At 45.1% G+C, this 20,867-nt stretch overlaps 1 protein-coding gene across 1 annotated transcript in view; it reads left to right on the plus strand.

The window, feature by feature from the left end:
• The first annotated feature begins 8,386 nt into the window (after positions 1-8,386).
• Positions 8,387-20,867, plus strand: part of LOC310846864 (uncharacterized protein C1orf21) — a 199,777-nt gene continuing 187,296 nt past the window's right edge. Inside the window, exon 1 of the mRNA XM_083744052.1 lies at positions 8,387-8,400. The gene's annotated coding sequence lies outside the window, so the exon portion shown is untranslated. The remainder of the gene's footprint in view (positions 8,401-20,867) is intronic.

Consider the following 20,867-nt stretch of genomic DNA (forward strand, 5'->3'; position numbering starts at 1 on the left):
TCAGAGTGTATTGTGTGCAAGTAATCCTTACAGTAACCCTGCATGTTAGGTGACTAGATGACTCCCCTATTTCAGAAGAGAGGGGAAGCAGCTGAGGTAGAGAAATAGTTAGTTGTCTATTTTATATATATATATATATATATGCAGGTTTTGGTGTCCTCGGGTGTCTTCCCGTGTAAAAGTTGGGGTGTCTAGGCGACGTTTCGACGAGGTCTCACTCGTCATCTTCAGGCTGGTGCTTTCGGCTTCTTGTTACTGGAACAGAGCGGGATCTCAATGTTTGAGTTCCTATAAATACTGTAGAGGGGGTGTGGTGTCTAGCCTCCAATGTTCTGGGCAGAGAGGAAGTTCCCAGGCTAGTGTGCCTTTTCTTCTTTTGTTCCTTAATTACTTGAGAGATACCTTGAGTGATTTCTTGAGTGATATCCTGAGTACCACTTAGGTGGGTCATTAGGTGTGGATTAGTTGCTAAAGTCTTGGTGTCTTGACCTCTTGAACTTTGTGAAGAGTTTTCCTGAGAAGATGGCTGTATTGCACTTAGTTGTGCTTTGGCTTGGCTTCGTGTATAGGGGCGAGCTGTGGTTTTGTGGCTTGTGTCAGCCAGATCTGTGTAGGGATTGCAGGGGGGTGCAGCATCCGGAGGTGCCACCATGGATTGGCTACTGGATGGTGTCAGTAATTCATCTGTGGAGAGGGTCTGGGTTTGGGTCTGGTGTGGTTGATTGGTGTTGGCGTTCTGTGTGCCTCTGGATCTGGTGTCAGTTTTTGTGGGGAGGGCTAATTTCCAGATGTCTGGCAAGCGGGATGTGTCGTCACGCTTGTTCATGTTGTGAGGGTGTTTCTCTATCTCGATGGCTTCCATGATTATTCTCTTGTGGTGATGTTCCGTGTTAAAGAGCAATTTGGAATCTGCAAAATTAATTTCGTGTCCTGTTTCTTTCATGTGTTGGAAAAGAGAGGAAGTTTTTTCTTCTTTTTTGACGGCATTCTTGTGTTCTGCGATACGTGCATTTATTCGTATCGCACACTAGCCTGGGAACTTCCTCTCTGCCCAGAACATTGGAGGCTAGACACCACACCCCCTCTACAGTATTTATAGGAACTCAAACATTGAGATCCCGCTCTGTTCCAGTAACAAGAAGCCGAAAGCACCAGCCTGAAGATGACGAGTGAGACCTCGTCGAAACGTCGCCTAGACACCCCAACTTTTACACGGGAAGACACCCGAGGACACCAAAACCTGCATTCCTGTACCCGTGAAAATCTACGAAAGCAAATATATATATATATATATATATATATATATATATATATATATATATGATATTTTTATTAATTTTCACAAAACCAAAAACCTTGCATTAAAGTAAGAAGCATAAAATAAAACAACTATATACATTGTCAGTATTGAATCCACATTATGGAATTACCTTGTGGAATTACTTCCCTCCCCTCCCTCCCCTGGTGCCCGTGTATCATTTTCATTCATGCATGTCAATAAAGTATCTCTGATTACTTATAATAACTTATAATAATAATAATTTATTATTTATACCCCGCCCATCTGGCTGGGTTTCCCCAGACACTCTAGGCGGCTTTCAACAGAATATTAAAATACAATAGTCTATTAAACATTAAAAGCTTCCAATTTTAAACATTGTCTATAACATTACAAGTGTTTTTTTTTAAAAAAATCCTGCTAATGTCTTAACTTGAGTACATTGCTTTTGTAAATATGCAACAAACATTTCCCATTTTTTAAAATATTTGTTGTCATTTTGATTTCTAAGTTTCCCAGTTAATTTAGCCATTTCAGCATACTCCATTAACTTAATTTGCCAATCTTCCTTGGTGGGGACTTTTTTGCTTTCCAATGTTGGGCTAGCAATATCCGGACGGCCGTTGTTGCATACATAAACAAATTCTTATATTCTTTAGGTAGATCCATTCCTGTAATACCTAATAAAAAGACTTCTGGTTTTTAAACAAAGGTTATTTTAAACATTTTTTACAATTCATTATATATCATTTCCCAGAATTTTTAAATAACCTTACATTGCCACCACATATGATAAAACATACCTTCTTTACATTTCCAGCACTTATTTTCTCTTGTTTTGTACATTTTTGAAAATTTAAAAAGGTAAAGGTAAAGGACCTCTGGACGGTTAAGTCCAGCCAAAGGCAACAGTGGGGTGCGGTGCACATCTCGCTTTCAGGCTGAGGGAGCCGGCGTTTGTCCACTGGCAGTTTTTCCGGGTCATGTGGCCAGCATGACTAAGCCGCTTCTGGCAAACCAGAGCAGCGCACTGAAACACCGTTTCCCTTCCCACTGGAGTGGTACCTATTTATCTACTTGCACTTTGACGTGCTTTTGAACTGCTAGGTGGGCAGGAGCAGGGACCGAGCAAGGGGAGCTCACCCCGTCATGGGGATTCGAACCGCCAACCTTCCGATCAGCAAGCCCAAGAGGCTCAGTGGTTTAGACCACAGCTCCACCCAATTTAACCAGTATTAAATACCACCTACAGTATAATAATAATATAATAATAATAATAATAATTTATTTATATTCCGCCCATCTGGCTGAGTTTCCCCAGCCACTCATTTTCATATAATTCTCTTTAAGTAAGGACTATATCATTTTTCCATAGTCTTTCACAAGCTGTCATCTGAATATTATGTCCCACAACTTTTGCCCACTTTATCATAACACACATAACTTCTTCATCTTTAGTTTCCCATTCCAACAACAAGTTATACAGTGGTACCTCGGGTTAAGTATTTAATTCGTTCCAGAGATCCATTCTGAACCTGAAACTGTTCTTAACCTGAGGCACCACTTTAGCTAATGGGGCCTCCTGCTGCTGCCGTGCCACCGGAGCCCGATTTCTGTTCTCATCCTGAAGCAAAGTTCTTAACCTGAAGCACTATTTCTGGGTTAGTGGAGTCTGTAACCTGAAGTGTATGTAACCTGAAGTGTATGTAACCCGAGGTACCACTGTACATTTTTGATAATAATTTAGTACCACTTTCTATTATTTCTCTCTTGAAATTTGAGATTTTGTAGGTGAATCCTTTATTTTATCATTTTTGAATACTTCATTTAACTGGAAATATTGCAGCCAATCTGTTACATTTCCTCTTACCTCTTGAAAATCCTTCAATTTTAATTGGTTATCCATTTCCGTTAACAACTCTCTATATGTTGCCCAATTAGGTTTCATATTTAATTTTTTTACGAATGTTGCTTCCAGTGAGGAAAGCCACCATGGTGTTTTTTGTTCTAGCAAATCTTTATAATTTCCCCAAACTTTAAAATCGTATTTCTTATTATATGATTGTTGAAGCTTTTGTGTACTTTTGCCTTCTGATCCCACAAATACACATGCCAACCAAATCTATTATCATGTCCTTCTAGGTCTAATAAATCTGTATTTTTTAATACTATCGAATCCCGGATCCAGCATATGCAAGAAGCTTCATAATATAATTTTAAATCTGGTAAGGAGAAGCCACCTCTGTCTTTAAGATCTGTTAATAATTTATATTTTATTCTTGGCTTCTTTCCTCGCCAGATAAATCTCAAAATATATTTCTGCCACTCTTTGAAGCAACTTTTTCAGCATCAATAAACATCATAGCTGCCCGTTTTTCATTCATTACCTCCAAATAATATCTATTACATTCCTTATATTATCCTTCTTCTGTCTCCCTGGGAGAAATCCTGTTTGATCCTGATTAATTGTTTCTAACAATATGCCCTTTATTCTATTAGCTAATATATTTGTGAACAATTTATAATCACTATTTAATAATGAAATTGGTCTAAAAATTTTAACTTCCAATGTATCTGTCTCTTGCTTTGGAATCAAAGTAATAAAAGCCTTTTTCCAGGTCTTTGGTATTTTCCCCGCGTTTAATATTTCATTCATTACATTTTGTAACAACTGATTTAAATAACTTTGTAATTTTTTGTAATATTTTCCTGTTAATCCACCTGGGCCTGGTGATTTACCTATTTTTGCTTGTTTGGTGGCATCTGAAACTTCTGAGGTGTTAATTGGTGCATTTAATATAATAAATTTTTCCTTTTGGAATTTTGGCAATTTATTTAGTTGGTTGTCTAAAACAGTGTTTCCCAACCGGTGTTCCGCGGCACACTAGTGTGCCGCGAGACTTTGCCTGGTGTGCCGTGGGAGGGAGGCGGGCTCCATGTGCTTAGAGCAACAGGCTGCCGCCCCAAGCCTCGCGCGCCCGACGGGAGCTCCTGCCGGGTGCGCAAGGCTTGCAGACACTCGCCCGAAGCACGGGGCACCCTCCGGAGGGCTCCGCGTGCTTCGGGCAACAGGCTGCTGCCCCAAGCCTCGCGCGCCCAGCGGGAGCTCCTGCCGGGCGCGCAGGGTTGCAGACACTCGCCCGAAGCACAGGGAGCCCTCCGTAGGGCTCCCTGTGCTTCGGGCAACAGGCTGCCGCCCCAAGCCTTGCGCGCCTGGCAGGAGCTCCTGCCCGGCGCGCAAGGCTTGCAGACACTCGCCCGAAGCACGGGGAGCCCTCCGTAGGGCTCCCTGTGCTTCGGGCAACAGGCTGCCGCCCCAAGCCTTGCGCGCCTGGCAGGAGCTCCTGCCCGGCGCGCAAGGCTTGCAGACACTCGCCCGAAGCACGGGGAGCCCTCCGTAGGGCTCCCTGTGCTTCGGGCAACAGGCTGCCGCCCCAAGCCTTGCGCGCCGGGCAGGAGCTCCTGCCGGGCGCGCAGGGTTGCAGACACTCGCCGGAAGCACGGGGAGCCCTCCGTAGGGCTCCCTGTGCTTCGGGCAACAGGCTGCCGCCCCAAGCCTTGCGCGCCTGGCAGGAGCTCCTGCCGGGCGCGCAGGGTTGTAGACACTCGCCCGAAGCACGGGCAGCCCTCCGTAGGGCTCCCTGTGCTTCGGGCAACAGGCTGCCGCCCCAAGCCTTGCGCGCCTGGCAGGAGCTCCTGCCGGGCGCGCAAGACTTGCAGACACTCGCCCGAAGCACGGGGAGCCCTCCGTAGGGCTCCCTGTGCTTCGGGCAACAGGCTGCCGCCCCAAGCCTTGCCGCCTGGCAGGAGCTCCTGCCGGGCGCGCAGGGTTGCAGACACTCGCCGGAAGCACGGGGAGCCCTCCGTAGGGCTCCCTGTGCTTCGGGCAACAAGCTGCCCCCCCAAGCCTTGCGCGCCTGGCAGGAGCTCCTGCCGGGCGCGCAGGGTTGCAGACACTCGCCGGAAGCACGGGGAGCCCTCCGTAGGGCTCCCTGTGCTTCGGGCAACAGGCTGCCGCCCCAAGCGGCATATAGTCAATATAGGCACAGAGTTAATTTTTTAAACATTTTCTAATGGTGGTGTGCCTCGAGATTTTTTTCATGAAACAAGTGTGCCTTTGCCCAAAAAAGGTTGGGAAACACTGGTCTAAAACCACCCAGTAAATTAATGATTGACTTAATATTTGAGCTGAGGACTTCTGATTAGAATTAGGCTTGCCACCTATTCTCCAAAGATAGGCTCTGCACTAGAAGTCCAACAGGGGCAGTTCCTCCCTTCCTGCAAGAAAGTTGTTATCCCTGTTGAATTTCTGCTTGAGATCTGTCACTTTCGGTTTCTCTCTGCTTCTCATTTCTCCTCTCTTCATTTCTGCCCGTCTGCAATCTTTCTTCTGTCCTTGTGATGAACAGCTGAGCTAGACCAGAGTCTGGTGGTGCAGTGCCCCAGAATTCCACCAGGGGGCTGGGACCTCTCTCTGATTGGCTAGCCAGAGGAGGGCGGAGCCAGCACTTGGGGAGGGAAAAGTGAGGAGCTTTAGAGAGGGAGAGAAGGAGGTTGTTCGGAGAGGAGATGGAGGGCTGGGTCTGAGCTGGGGGTGCAACATCCACAGCGAGAGAAGGGAGTCTCTGAGCTTGGATTGAAATAGAGTGTTTAGTGTCTTGGGAGCATATTCAGACAAGAAACCCCTGGGAGGCTGAGGCTGAGCAAGGAGCTGTGAGGAACACTCATTTCAGTCAGAAAGAGAAAACTCCCAAACCAGTTTGGAGGGGTGTGGGGACCCCCTGGGTCTGTTATACTATTAGAAATACCTCAGGAGTGTGGCTTCAGGAGTTGGGAAACTGGCAGAAAGTGCCACCTTGTTTAAGAACCAAAATATTAAGCTGCAACACCTAGGCTACACCTGAGTTAAGGAACTGAAGTGAAATAACTCAAAGTTAACTGTTTCCTGAAAGAGTTTTCTCTCCTGACGCATCTTTTGTTTCACCAGTTTTGTTCTGTAAAATAAATCCTTTCTTCTTTCTTCAACTTTGCCTTATTGTCCAAGTATCAAAGTTTTTCCTCACACAAAAACATAGGATAACCCTTGGTAGTTATAAAAGATAGAGCGAGTTTGCCACAGTCCCCTTCAAAATGCCTCAGAATTTAGTGTACAAATTTTGCTTAATCTGGAGGCAGTGATGGGTTGGATGTGGGCAAATAAACTGAAGCTGAATCCTGAAAAGACAAAGTTCTTCTGTGCCCCCCATTCTCATGTGTAAGCAGTGGGGAGATGGCCTGCCCTGAATGGGGTTGCCGACCCCCAGAAAGGGTCAGCGCTGCCAGTGGAGGCTCAGGGGCCTCGTGGGGAGGAGTGATTCACCAGCTACAGGCCCTTTTGGACAGAAATGACTTGGTCATCGTATTTCATGCTCTGGGAGCTTCCAATGCGCACTATGGGGGCTGCCCTTGAGGACAACGCAGAAATGTCAATAGGTCCAGAATGCAACTGCCAGATTATTGGCTGGGGTTCCCTTTAGATCTCACATAACCCCTGTTTTATAACAGCTGCACTGGTTGCCAGTTCATTTCTGGGCCCAAGTCAAGTGTTAGCGTTAGTGTTTAAATACCTCAGTGGCTCCGGCCTTAAATACCTGGAAGACTGCCTCCTTCCCTGCAGCCCTGCTTAGGTGCTGAGATCGGCAGAAGGGCTCACTTGGCTATTTCACTGCCCCCCAGAAGCTGGGAGAGGCATTCTCTGGGACAGCCCCTAAGTTCTAGAATTCCCTCCTCACAGAGCTTTGGGTCTGGCACTTTCATTATGCATTTTTCAGTGAACACTGAAGATGCACCTCTTTACCCCGGCTTTTGATAGTTCAGAGATATATATTTTAGGACCCTCCTTTTTCTGTTATTGTAATTTGTCTTGGACTGTTTTTAATGTTGTGTTTTAATTGTTAGGACCTGCCCTGGGATCTTGGGATGAAGACCAGGCAATAAATTGCAATAGTAAAAATAATTTCCTCTGATATAATGCATATCTGCATTATGAAAATGCACTAAAATTTGCATTTTTGCACAATTACTTGCCTGGAGAACAGCACTGCAGATTTCAGAAGATGGTTGTGTTTTGTTCCACACATTTTTCCAAAAAGTACAAGTTCGGTAGGTTTGCCCTTAAATGTGAACTGAATCACATTTATCCGCTCATCACCATTAAATGCACAAAACACCTGTCAGAAAAAAGGATCTAAAATAATATGTTATTAGGAAACAAATAAAATGCATTCTTTCACTGTTATGCTTCTAACTTGTTATAAATTGCACACAGACCATGAGGCGTTTTGTCAACCTGCTGCTGAAAAGCCTAAATTCCTCTGTTGTTTCCTAACTATGCTGTTTGCAGAGAATGTGGCATAAGAATGAATTGTTACTGCATGAGCTGTTCATGGAGCAAAACAGGATGACATCTATATAATTATTTTCTTGACCCTGGAATGATTCCACTGTCAAGATAGATAGAGTAGTCAATATTCAACAGGCACACAATGGCACTAGTGGCCAAGTCTAGGCAGCCTGCTAATAGTACAAAGATGGTGTGTCATTCCACACAACCTCAGAGTCTTGATGTTAAAGTTTGCAGGAGCATCGGATAAAGTGAAATGTGACCTGAAGTTAGGAGTAAAGATTATGAACTGATTGGAAACTTTTATTAGCATTTTCTTTGCAGATGAATGCACATGGCATCTCATTTTACAACCGCAGCTTATAAACCCCTTTCCACTCTGACAGCTTGGCTTTTGAAAGGATAGATTGTTTACCAAGCAAGCCTGCCGGGATTAGTGGCATAGTGCTAAATACAATGGCAATGTTTACTGACCATGGAACTAGCATTGTTGCACTCATGAAAGAGGAATGACAAGTTGCATCCAGCCAGTTTAGAGCTCTAATTATTGGATTTAGATGGCTGTCAAAGTCTCCTGATATTTTCTGAGCCCTGCATGCAAACACCAAATGCAAAATGTAAAAAGACTTGTGGGACTCTAACCCAACACTGCTCTGGCTTGCAGCAATGCACCAAAGGCTCAGGCAAGAAATCTCTCTTGCCCCTCTATCATCTGTGATCTTTTTGGACTTCAAGGTTAGCGCCATCGGTGAATGGCGGAATTCCTCTGACTGGAGGAACGGGCTCCGTGGAAATTGGGTCTTCCCGTCGCGGCGAAGGCGGGGACCCGCTAGAAATCCCAGGCGGAGAAGCCTGGGAACGTGGGGTTCGGCAGAGCACCAACAGCGCCTCCCCTACTCGCGAGGAAACCCCTTTTTGGGGCTCCGGAGTGAAGTGGGGTGAGCAGCGCGGAGCTGCGAACCGATTGCTACTTTCATGGAGGGAAGCCGCACAGCCATCGCTGGAGAGCGCTGACTTTTTCCTGATGACAATTGGACTCTAAATCAAGTACCCGTGAGTAAAAACGGAAAATTGGATTAAGAAATTTGTGAAATTTGTGAATTAGGCAATGAAGCGGGAAGGTTTAAACAGGAAGTCTGCCTTCCACTTTTTGTAAATAGACTGAAGCAAAGACCTTGCAAACTAATAGCCTGGAAAATTGTCTTAAAGTTGGAAATTTCCTGCATCTACAATCAATAAAACCCCCTTGGAAGCAGGAGAAAAGCGGGGGGGGGGGGAATTCGACTGCTTAATCCTGCAGGAGGAGAGTAAAGGAATTTAAGTTTCCATCGTCCCAAACCTGGGGACGGGGTGTCAGGAGAGAAATTGTTTGAGACGTCCATTGATTGAAAGTGGAGCACTTTGACAGATAGTCAAAAAAAAAAAAAAAAAAAGAGAAACAAATTAACTTCAACGCTGCTTTCTGCATTTCTATATTTTAAAGAAACAAAGTATTTGAAAACCGAAAGTAATCTTCTTTGTTGGATACATTTTAAAGATGGATACAAATAGAAATTGTGTCCGCTAGAGGGAGCCTGTCAGTTTGTTGTTGCAGTTTACTTGGAGACCTTACAGCTGTGAGATTGAGATCGTGGGACCAGCCATTTGACCTTGAACAGAAATGTGTTGGAAGGAAGTTTTGGTGTCTGCCCTTAGCAAGACAAATGCTTTGCTGGAGCAGTTGCATGAGAAAATGAACTTGATGAATGAAAAGTTGGACTTGATGACTGCTGTAGCCAGTGAATATGAATTAACAGGAAACAAGGATAAAGAAGTTATACAGCGACTAATTCAGGAATCTGGTTCGACAGGGCAAGTCCAAGGGCAGATGAAGACGGAAGAGGCTGCGATTACACCTCAAACAACACAAATGGAGAGATCCAAAGTCCTGCAGGAGCAAAGGCCACTGCATTGGAAGATTGAACTTGGAGTGTGTCTGGAAGTGGGACTATGAAACAGGTTGACAACTATCTTTCGGATAACTATTTTTTGGATTACAAAGATGATGATGGGGAGTGGGACTGTGGGGAATGGGCTAGCCTGACAAAGGAAAATAGAAATTATCACCGGTTGGAATTCTCCGGAGACCCACTCCCCAAGGAGAAAGGGAAGAAACTACGAAAGAAACCAACAAAAGACAAAGAAGTGTGTAAGCACAAACAAGAACAAGAAAATCTGCAGAAGGGGCATAGAAGAGACTTAAGGGCCTCGGACATAAGATCACCAGATTGATGGACTGGATGTAATGGTCAGAAAGGACTGACATAACCCGAGACCAGGAAGAAGGGACGTTGGATAAAAATTAGGGGGGGGGGAGTTTATAACAAGAAAAATTTCTTTTTATTTTTGGAATTAGTGTAACACTAATGAAATATCAGGGAATATGCTGGAAAGGAACTAATTGGCTTTGGTAGAAAAGATTTAAGGAGTTATGTATGAACATGGTTTAAATCTCGAAATTTTAAGGTCTTTAAAGTAAGATAAGGCTAAAGAAATTAAGGTAAATTGAATAACAGAATATAGTAAAAGATGGAAAGGATATGCTGAATTAATAAATAAGATAGACTGTTAAGATAAATTATTTAAAACTAAAATTGAGAAATATGGGAAGAATTTGCTGGAATAATGAATTAAATTAGAATACAAAAAGGGAGGTGTGAGGAGGTCCAAGAAACAAGCAAATGAAAAGATGCAATTTGAGATTTGTATTTCTCTTCTTTTTCTTGTTTTTTTCTTTTTATTTTATTCTTTTTGTTGTATTTTTCTGTTTTTTCTTTTTTCATACTTATGTATTCATGAAACTTTGAATAAATATCATTTTAAAAAATATCATCTGTGATCTTTTAAATAGACATGCCTAGAAGACTGAACCTGGGACCTTTTGGAACAGGTGTAGGGAAGTGATTGCCCTCTAAATATTGTTGGAGTCCAACTTCCATCAGCCCCAGCCAGCATGGAATGGTAAGCTATGATGGTAGCTGGAATCCAGCATTTTCCCATCCCCTGTTTTGGAAGCAATGCTATGATCCCTCATCCCTTAGCTCTGTGGGAGAGGTCAAAAGCTCAACAATAAATGATGAACATTAAAATCAGAATGATGAATGATGAAGACCTCAGTTCAGCTTAGAGACATACTTAGTTATTTCTCAGTTACTTTAGTTCAGGATGAGGAACCTATGGCCCTCTAGATGTTGCTGGACTGCAACATCCCTGACAATTGGCCCTGCTGGCTGGGGCAGCTGGGAGTTGTAGTACAGCAACATCTGTAGAACCCGCCATGCAATTGGGGAACCTGCTTTATCAGGGTTCTACTCATGTGTAAGCAAATGTGAGTAAAAGCTCTCATGAGATCTTCCCCTCTCAACTTGGAGAAGGGTCGGGGACTGAGCAGATGGGGTGGCACACACCAGTACCCTGGAGGCAAGCTTTCGTGTACTCCCCTGCCCTGGACGCTGTTTGAGCATTTGTGCACTCAGGCCTCCTTTGCGGCTCATATTCATGGTAACCTCAATCTTGTTTAGGAGCACACTTGCCTGTTAAGATATATACTCAAGATCTGTTATTGATACGTTACTCCTTTGTATGCCTTAACCATTCTGTTGCTGTAATTGACAGTGGCTTTCTCATCCTTGGTGGATTTTATGGATAAAGGAGGAATACTATATCAAAGATGGTATACCAAAATATCACCGTGAAGTCACTTTTAATCCAATGAATGAGGCAACACTAGTTTTTGCAAAATGTTGGGAAACCATGTTAAATGACAGTGACGAAAGGTCTGGGCAACTACTAATCTGAAATTAAGAATTTATGAATTTATGCAAACAGCACGCAGACCTAGTGGTGGGAGGAAAAAATCCTTAAATAAGAGACACGGGGGAATGATTAATGGACTTCAATGTCTGTACACTAACGCGCAAAGCATGGGAAATAAACAAGATGAGCTTGAGCTCTTGGTACAGCAAACTAAATATGACATAATAAGCATCACTGAAACCTGGTGGGATAAGTCCCATGATTGGAATGTAATAATGGAGGGATACAATCTATTTCAGAGAAACAGACCAGACAAGAAAGGAGGAGGAGTGGCGTTATATGTCAGGGATGTGTAAAACTGTGAAGAGATCCAGGATTTAGAACCTCAAAGCCAAAGTGAGAGCATATGGGTCAAAATTAAGGGAGAGAAGAATAACAGGGACCTCATTGTGGGAGTTTACTATAGATCCCCAAGCCAAACGGAGGACATAGATGATGCCTTCCTGGAACAGATGGCCAAGCATGCAAAAGGAAGGGAGATAGTAGTAATGGGGGACTTCAATTACCCGGATATTTGTTGGATGTCAAACTCAGCCAAGAGCATAAGGTCAAACAGATTCCTCACTGGCCTTGCAGACAACTTCATTGTCCAGAAAGTGGGAGAAGCAACAAGAGGAACAGCCATTTTAGATCTGGTCCTAACCAATGTTGATGACCTGGTTAGTGGGGTAGACGTGGAAGGATCATTAGACGCGAGTGATCATGCTCTTCTGAAGTTTACTATACAGCGGAAAGGAGCAGCCAAGCATACTAGGACTCAATTTCTTGACTTTAAGAAAGCCGACTTCATAAAACTTAGGGAAGTGCTGTGTGAGATCCCATGGACAGTAATACTAAAAGGAAAGGGAGTTCATGATGGCTGGGAGTTTGTTAAGAGGGAGATAGTAAAAGCACAATTTCAGGCAATACCAATGAGACGGAAACATGGAAGGTGCCTAAAGAAGCCAGGGTGGCTATCTAAAGAACTTTTAACTGAGTTAAGATTAAAAAAGGATGTGTACAAAAAATGGAAAAGGGGGGAACCACCAAAGAGGAATTCAAACAAATAGCCAGCACGTGTAGACACAAAGTCAGAAAAGCTAAAGCACAGAATGAACTCAGGCTTGCTAGAGAGGTTAAAAGCAACAAAAAAGGCTTTTATGGGTATGTTCGTAGCAAAAGGAAGAACAAAGAAACAGTGGGGTCACTCAGAGGAGAAGATGGTGAAATACAAACAGGGGACACAGAAAGGGCTGAACTCCTCAATGCCTTCTTTGCCTCAGTCTTCTCCGATAAAGAAAACAATGCCGACCTGAAGAATTTGGAGCAAATGATTCAGCAGAGGAAAAACAGCCCAGAATAACTAATAATAATAATAATAATAATAATAATAATAATAATAAAATTTATTTATATCCCACCCTCCCCAGCCGAAGCTGGGCTCAGGATGGCTAACAACAATCAAAATAGTCTAACATTCTAAAAACATTCATTATAAAATTAATTAAAATCAAATTAAAATCAAATTAATCAAGCAAAATTCTGTGCAGATTGCCAGAGGAGGGGGTCAGGCTGCGCCCTGACCAAAGGCCTGGTGGAACAGCTCTGTCTTGCAGGCCCTGCGGAAAGATGTCAGATCCCGCAGGGCCCTAGTCTCTTGTGACAGAGCATTCCACCAGAATGGAGCCGCGGCTGAGAAAGCCCTGGCTCTAGTTGAGGCCAGCCTAACCTCTCTGTGGCCTGAGATCTTTAGGATGTTTTTATTTGCAGACCGTAAATTTCTCTGTGGGACATACCAGGAGAGGCAGTCCCGTAGGTACGAGGGTCCTAGGCCGTATAGGGCTTTAAAGGTTAAAACCAGCACCTTAAACCCGATCCTGTACTCCACCGGGAGCCAGTGCAGCTGGTATAGTACCGGATGAATATGATCTCGCAGCGAAGACCCCATAAGGAGTCTCGCCGCGGCATTCTGCACCCGCTGGAGTTTCTGGGTCAGTCTCAAGGGCAGCCCCACGTAGAGCGAGTTACAATAATCCAGTCTGGAGGTGACCGTCGCGTGGATCACAGTGGCTAGGTCAGGGCAAGAGAGATAAGGAGCCAACTGCTTAGCTTGGCGGAGATGAAAAAATGCCGCCTTTGTTATAGCTGTAATCTGCGCCTCCATAGAGGGAGGTATTGAAGATTACACCCAAACTCTTAATGGACGATGCTGGCACTAATTGCACCCCCGCAAGAGATGGGAGTTGCCCCCTCAATCCCATATCGCTCCGTCCCAGCCAGAGGACCTCTGTCTTCAAAGGATTTAACTTCAACCGGCTCCCACGTAACCATCCAGCCACAGCTTCCAGACATCTGGTCAGTGTGTCTGGGGCCGAGTCAGGATGGCCATCCATCAACAGATAGAGTTGGGTGTCATCGGCATACTGATGGCAACCCAGCCCAAAACTCTGGACAAGCTGAGCGAGGGGGCGCATAAAGATGTTAAAAAGCATCGGGGAGAGAATCGCACCCTGAGGGACTCCACACACCGAGGAGTGGCGCGATGACAATTCCCCCCCAAGCGCCACCCTCTGCCCCAACCAGAGAGAAACGAGCGCAGCCATTGAAGGACTGTGCCCTGGATCCCCACGTCGGCAAGGCGGTGGTCCAGGAGTTCGTGATCGACCATGTCGAAGGCTGCTGACAGGTCTAGAAGAATCAGCAGCCCCGACCCGCCTCGATCCAGCTGCCTGCGGAGATCATCTGTTAGGGCGACCAGAGCCGTCTCGGTCCCATGACCAGCGCGGAAGCCAGACTGGAATGGATCGAGAGCCGATGTTTCATCCAGAAACCTACCAAGCTGTTCTAAGGAGATAGTACAAGAATACTTGGCTAGTTTAGATGTATTCAAGTCTCCAGGGCCAGATGAACTGGCAGATGTGATCTCAGAACCACTGGCAGTCATCTTTGAGAATTCCTGGAGAACAGGCGAAGTCCCGGCAGACTGGAGGAGGGCAAATCTTTGAGAATTCCTGGAGAACAGGCGAAGTCCCGGCAGACTGGAGGAGGGCAAATGTTGTCCCTATTTTCAAAAAGGGGAAAAGAGAGGACCCAAATAATTACCCCCCAGTCAGTCTGACATCAATACCAGGGAAGATTCTGGAGCAGATCATTAAGCAAACAGTCTGTGAGCACCTAGAAAGGAATGCTGTGATCACCAATAGTCAGCATGGATTTCTGAAAAATAAGTCATGTCAGACTAACCTGATCTCATTTTTTGACAGAATTACAAGCCTGGTAGATGAAGGGAACACAGTGGATGTAGCCTACCTTGATTTCAGCAAGGCATTTGACAAGGTGCCCCATGATATTCTTGTAAAGAAGCTGGTAAAATGCGGTCTTGACTATGCTACCACTCAGTGGATTTGTAACTGGCTGACTGACCGAACCCAAATGGTGCTCATCAATGGTTCCTCTTCATCCTGGAGAAGAGTGACTAGTGGGGTGCCACAGGGTTCTGTCTTGGGCCCGGTCTTATTCAACATCTTTATCAATGAATTGGATGATGGACTCAAGGGCATCGTGATCAAATTTGCAGATGACACCAAACTGGGAGGGGTGGCTAACACCCTAGAGGACAGGATCACACTTCAAAATGAACTTGACAGATTAGAGAACTGGGCCAAAACAAACAAGATGAATTTTAACAGGGAGAAATGTAAAGTATTGCACTTGGGCAAAAAAAAGAAAAAGAAAAAGAAAGAGAGGCACAAATACAAGATGGGTGACACCTGGCTTGAGAACAGTACATGTGAAAAGGATCTAGGAGTCTTGGTTGACCACAAACTTGACATGAGCCAACAGTGTGACGCGGCAGCTAAAAAAGCCAATGCAATTCTGGGCTGCATCAATAGGAGTATAGCATCTAGATCAAGGGAAGTAATAGTGCCACTGTATTCTGCTCTGGTCATACCTCACCTGGAGTACTGTGTCCAGTTCTGGGCACCACAGTTCAAGAAGGACACTGACAAACTGGAACGTGTCCAGAGGAGGGCAACCAAAATGGTCAAAGGCCTGGAAACGATGCCTTATGAGGAACGGCTAAGGGAGCTGGGCATGTTTAGCCTGGAGAAGAGGAGGTTAAGGGGTGATATGATAGCCATGTTCAAATATATAAAAGGATGTCACATAGAGGAGGGAGAAAGGTTGTTTTCTGCTGCTCCAGAGAAGCGGACACGGAGCAATGGATCCAAACTACAAGAAAGAAGATTCCACCTAAACATTAGGAAGAACTTCCTGACAGTAAGAGCTGTTTGACAGTGGAATTTGCTGCCAAGGAGTGTGGTGGAGTCTCCTTCTTTGGAGGTCTTTAAGCAGAGGCTTGACAACCATATGTCAGGAGTGCTCTGATGGTGTTTCCTGCTTGGCAGGGGGTTGGACTCTCAATGGCCCTTGTGGTCTCTTCCAACTCTATGATTCTATGAAGCAGACATGGGAAACCTGAAAGTTGTTGGACTCCATTTCCCATCAAGCCCAGCCAGCACAGCCAAAGGGATGGTGGGAGTTGTAATCTGGCAACGCCTGGAGGGTCGATCTAAACCTTGTTTAAATATACCCCAAGCGCTACATTTTTGGTTATTAAAAACTATTTGAAACAGTTTTATTTCATTCACAAAAGACAATCTGACATGTGATTATGAGAAAGGTTTCTGGTCAATGAGTGACATTGTATTGATCCTTATTTGTAAGTTATTATCTGTCCATTACTATATTTAAATAATACATTAATCAATAAGGGGGTGGTGTGGGAAGCAATTTTGATTATGGAACTAGTGGGTTTAATTAATCCAGATCAATTTACACGGTGTAAACTTCTGCATGTGGCATTAAAGACTAGAGATGATAGAGAATTTTTCAATACAGGCAGCGACCATTTTAGGTGCATCCAATATGTGTGTAACCACACGTGCACATCATGCCAAACTCGGAAGTGAGCTAAAAAGTCACATCACAAAACTTTACGATTTTGCAAGGGTTTCCAATGTAGTTTCAAATATAAGTCATTTCACTTAAATGCATGGCCCCTCAGAACATAAACCCCTTATAAATGGCGAGTTGTCTGTGGTCATTCTTGGTACCCAGCTCTGCAATAGCTTCCTCGTTTGCTTACTATGCAACTTCCCATGTGAGCAGCAGCAACCTTGAACAATGCCAATTTCGCTCCCAAAGAATAATTTGACAATATTAACGGGAGTGCTTTCAAATCCAAATTCTTAATGATGATTTCTTATATTAACTATTTTATTGTTGTTGTTTTGGAAATACCATCCAATCAGATGGGCTGGTGCGATTTTGTCTAATGTACATATTTTAGCAATTTTCTCTAATACAATTCATTTTTGTATGTTATTTTTGTTGTGTATTTAGTCAAAGGATTTTATATCTGTATTATTATTGTCTGTATTTGCATTAGGGTAAAGTAACTGCCTTTTGGTTCCAGAGGGTACAGCTACTATTGGTTCATTTAAGCTGCTGTATTTGGATCCTCTGTCTTATTGGTTTCCTCCAAAAGGCAGGACTGTGATTGCCTGATATTGTTCCCTCCAAAATGTATCATTTCTAGCTAGTTCCCTGTCCCTATAAATGTAGCTCTCCCCTCCTCAGTCTTCAGTCTTGTTGCTTTAATAAAGAAGTGTTACTAGAGAACTGTCTCCAGCATATTATGTCAAGAGAGCTGAAATCACAAACCCCACGTCATAACAATTGGTGACGAAGGTGGGATCCGGAATGCTGAGGAGCGGTTAAACGCAGCCCTGCCTCAGAGTCCGGATTGTAGCTAAGAACAAGACTCACTGGCCAGCTGAGAAGACGACCCTGCCCACAGGACAATGGAGAGTCCAAGGGTATTGGAGCCCTTCCAGCCATCAGAGTCCCACACGTGGGAAGACTACGTCGAACACTTCGAGTTCTTCGCAGTGGCTCAAGGGATCACCGATGCCAGCAAAAGAAGGGCCACATTCCTGAGCTACTGTGTGCCTGAGATCTTCAAGCTGGCCAAGGCATTGCTTGCTCCAGCGAAGCTAAGTGAGACATCTCTCAAAGATATTCTTGCCTGCCTAACAAGCCATTTGGCGCCTACTGAGACCAAGATGGCCCGGCGGATGGAGTTTCATAAGAGGCAGCAGCATGCTGGGGAGTCTGTATCTGCATTTCTAGCTGAACTGCGGAAGCTCGCTCAGCACTGCGACTTCCAAGATCTGGAAGAGACTCTCCTGGATCGGTTTATCGGTGGTCTGAGCAGCAAGAAAGCCAGAAGACGCATTGTGGCTAAAGAAGAGGTTACCCTTGCTTCAGCCTTGAAGGAGGCCACCGCCACGGAGAATTATGAAAGATGCCAGTCACAGGGTCCCTAAGCCACAGATAGAAGTTGCGCATGCCATGGACGAGCTAGAGGCTACTCCGAGCCAGAGCCCAGTCCGTGGGGTCGAGTCAGTGCATCAGGCCTGCACAGTGCACAAAGATCACCGAGGCAGGTGCCCTGGTTGTGGCGGAAACCATGAGCGGAAGAGTTGTCGTTTCCGGGATGCTATGTGCCGGACGTGCGGAAAGACACATCACCAGGGTCTGTAGATCGGCGGCGTTGGGAGAGTCAGGAGCACCTAGACTGGAGCATCGCAGACCGCCCACAGCAAACCATGTTCTAAAGGACTGCCACTACGTAACGGAGATCAACGGGAGGGTCGTGCAGTTTCCAGCGCAAGGCAAGGCACACGTCAAGGTGAAGATTGAGGGTCAGCTGTGCGACATGGAGGTGGACTCCGGATCTGGATTCACTATCATGTTGGACCAGACCGCGAGGACATTCTTCCCCAACGGTAAGTTGCCCCCTCTGGAGCCCTTCCCGGCAACTTTGCAGTCATACTCAGTGGGCCGCATCCATGTCATGGGAATGTGTGCCGTGAGAGTACAGTTCCGGGACCAACAGGCGGTACTCAAACTGGTGATTGCGAAGGGCAGTCGCCCCAGTCTCCTGGGCACTGACTGGTTTCCCGCCCTGGGACTGAGTATATCAGGGCTTAATTCAATCCAAACCTGCCCTGAGATGAGCGAGGCATTATGCAAAGAATTTGCTGGTCTCTTTAATGGAAAACTGGGTTGTTATAAAGGGCCCCCAGTTGACTTCGAATTGGACCCTGGGGTGGCCCCAATCCGACTCAAACCAAGGCGAGTGCCATTTGCACTGCAACCCAAGATCGAAGCAGAGCTGGATAAATTGGTCAAGCAGGGAGTTCTCTCACCCGTGGACTCCGCTAAGTGGGAGACTCCAATCGTCACGCCCCTTAAAGCAAATGGGGAAGTCAGGATCTGTGCTGATTACAAATGTACTATCAATAAGGCACTCAGGGGAAACTCATACCCCATTCCAGTTGTATCACATCTGTTGGCTAAACTGGCTGGGGGCAAGGTGTTCGCCAAAATTGACCTGGCACAAGCTTACCAACAGCTGCCAGTAACCCCACAATCAGCGGAAGCACAGACTATTGTCACACATAAAGGGGCGTTCAGAGTTAACAGATTACAATTTGGAGTTTGTGTGGCCCCAGGGATTTTTCAAGGGCTCATGAAACGCCTGTTAAGAGGTCTGCCGGGGGTCTTGCCATTTTTTGATGACGTTTTGATTGCTGGAAAAGACCCACAGGAACTGGTTGCGCGTGTCCGTGCAGTGTTGCTCATGTTCAAGGAGGTGGGGTTGCAACTAAAAAAGGAAAAATGCAGTTTTGGGGTGCCAACTGTGGATTTCTTGGGGTTTAAAATTGATGCATCAGGCATCCACCCCACAGATGCTAAGGTTAAGGCCATCATCGAGGCACCACGACCACAGAACAAGACGGAGTTGCAGTCATTCCTGGGACTTATTAACTTTTATCATTTGTTCTTACCCCAGAAAGCTTCGGTAGCTGAACCATTACATAGACTGTTGCAGAAAAAGAATGTGTGGCAATGGGGGCAGGGGCAGCCGAAGGCTTTTGACTCCTTGCGAGGAATGCTGAGTAGCAGGAGTGTCCTTGCTCATTATGATGAGTCGAAGCCGCTGGTCCTGGCATGTGATGCCTCTCAATACGGCCTGGGGGCGGTGCTGAGTCATAGGGAACCGGATGGGTCGGAAAAGCCCATCTCTTTCTATTCCCGTACGTTGTCGCCCACGGAGCGCAACTATGCTCAAATTGACAAAGAGGTGCTTGCAATTGTGGCAGGAATCAAAAAGTTCCATGATTATGTGTATGGTCACCATTTCTCCATTGAAACGGACCACAAACCACTGTTGGGGTTGTTCAACCCGAACAAACAAACGCCACAAATTCTCTCCCCCAGAATGTTGCGTTGGTCTATATTCCTGAACGGGTTCCAGTACACCTTGACCCATGTGCCGGGGAAACGGTTGTGCCACGCTGAGGAAATGAGAACAACCCTGAATAGTAATATCACACAGCAAGAAATTGAAAGCGCCATTCAGAACCTCCAATTAGGCAAATCTCCAGGCCCCGACGGACTTACCTCCAAATACTATAAGGTTTTGAAGGACTATTTGATACAACCTTTGTTGGAGGTTTGTAACCAGATTATGGAGGGGAGGAAGGCACCGGAAACGTGGAAAGAAGCCTTCATCACATTGATACCCAAACTAGAAACTGAAAAGACTCAGCTTCAGAACTACCGCCCCATCTCACTCCTAAATGTGGATTACAAAATTTTTGCAGACATTTTGGCAAGTAGGTTTAAAAAAGTGCTCAATGAAGTGATCCATAAGGACCAGGCTGGCTTTCTCCCTGGTAGGCATTTGTTTGGCAACACAAGAAACATTATTGATATTTTGGAGCTTTTACAAACAAAGCTAAACACTAGAGCGGTGCTAATCTTTATTGATGCGGAGAAAGCCTTTGACAATATTTCCTGGATGTTTATGAAGAAAAATTTGGAAGGGGTGGGAGTGGGGCGGGGGTTTGAAAATGGAATAGAAGCAATATATTCAGAAAAAAAGCGAAATTGATAGTAAACAATGTGGTGACAGAGGAGTTTAAAATTGAAAAAGGGACACGGCAGGGGTGCCCCCTATCCCCCCTATTGTTTATTTCAGTTCTGGAGGTGCTATTGAACATGATTAGAAAGGACCGGTTGGTACAGGGAATTGAGGTCGGAGTGAAACAATATAAATTGAAAGCATTTGCAGATGACCTGGTATTAACATTGCAGGAGCCTGTCTCTAGTACTAAAAGAGTGTTAGAATTAATTTCGGACTTTGGTCGGGTGGCGGGATTTAAGTTGAACAAGCAAAAAACTAAGGTTATAGCAAAAAATTTGACAAGTATAGAAACAGATGAGTTTGTGAAAGAA

The sequence above is a fragment of the Podarcis gaigeae genome, assembly GCF_964106915.1.
Source record: "Podarcis gaigeae genome assembly, chromosome: 6".
Classification (NCBI taxonomy): Eukaryota; Metazoa; Chordata; class Lepidosauria; order Squamata; family Lacertidae; genus Podarcis; species Podarcis gaigeae.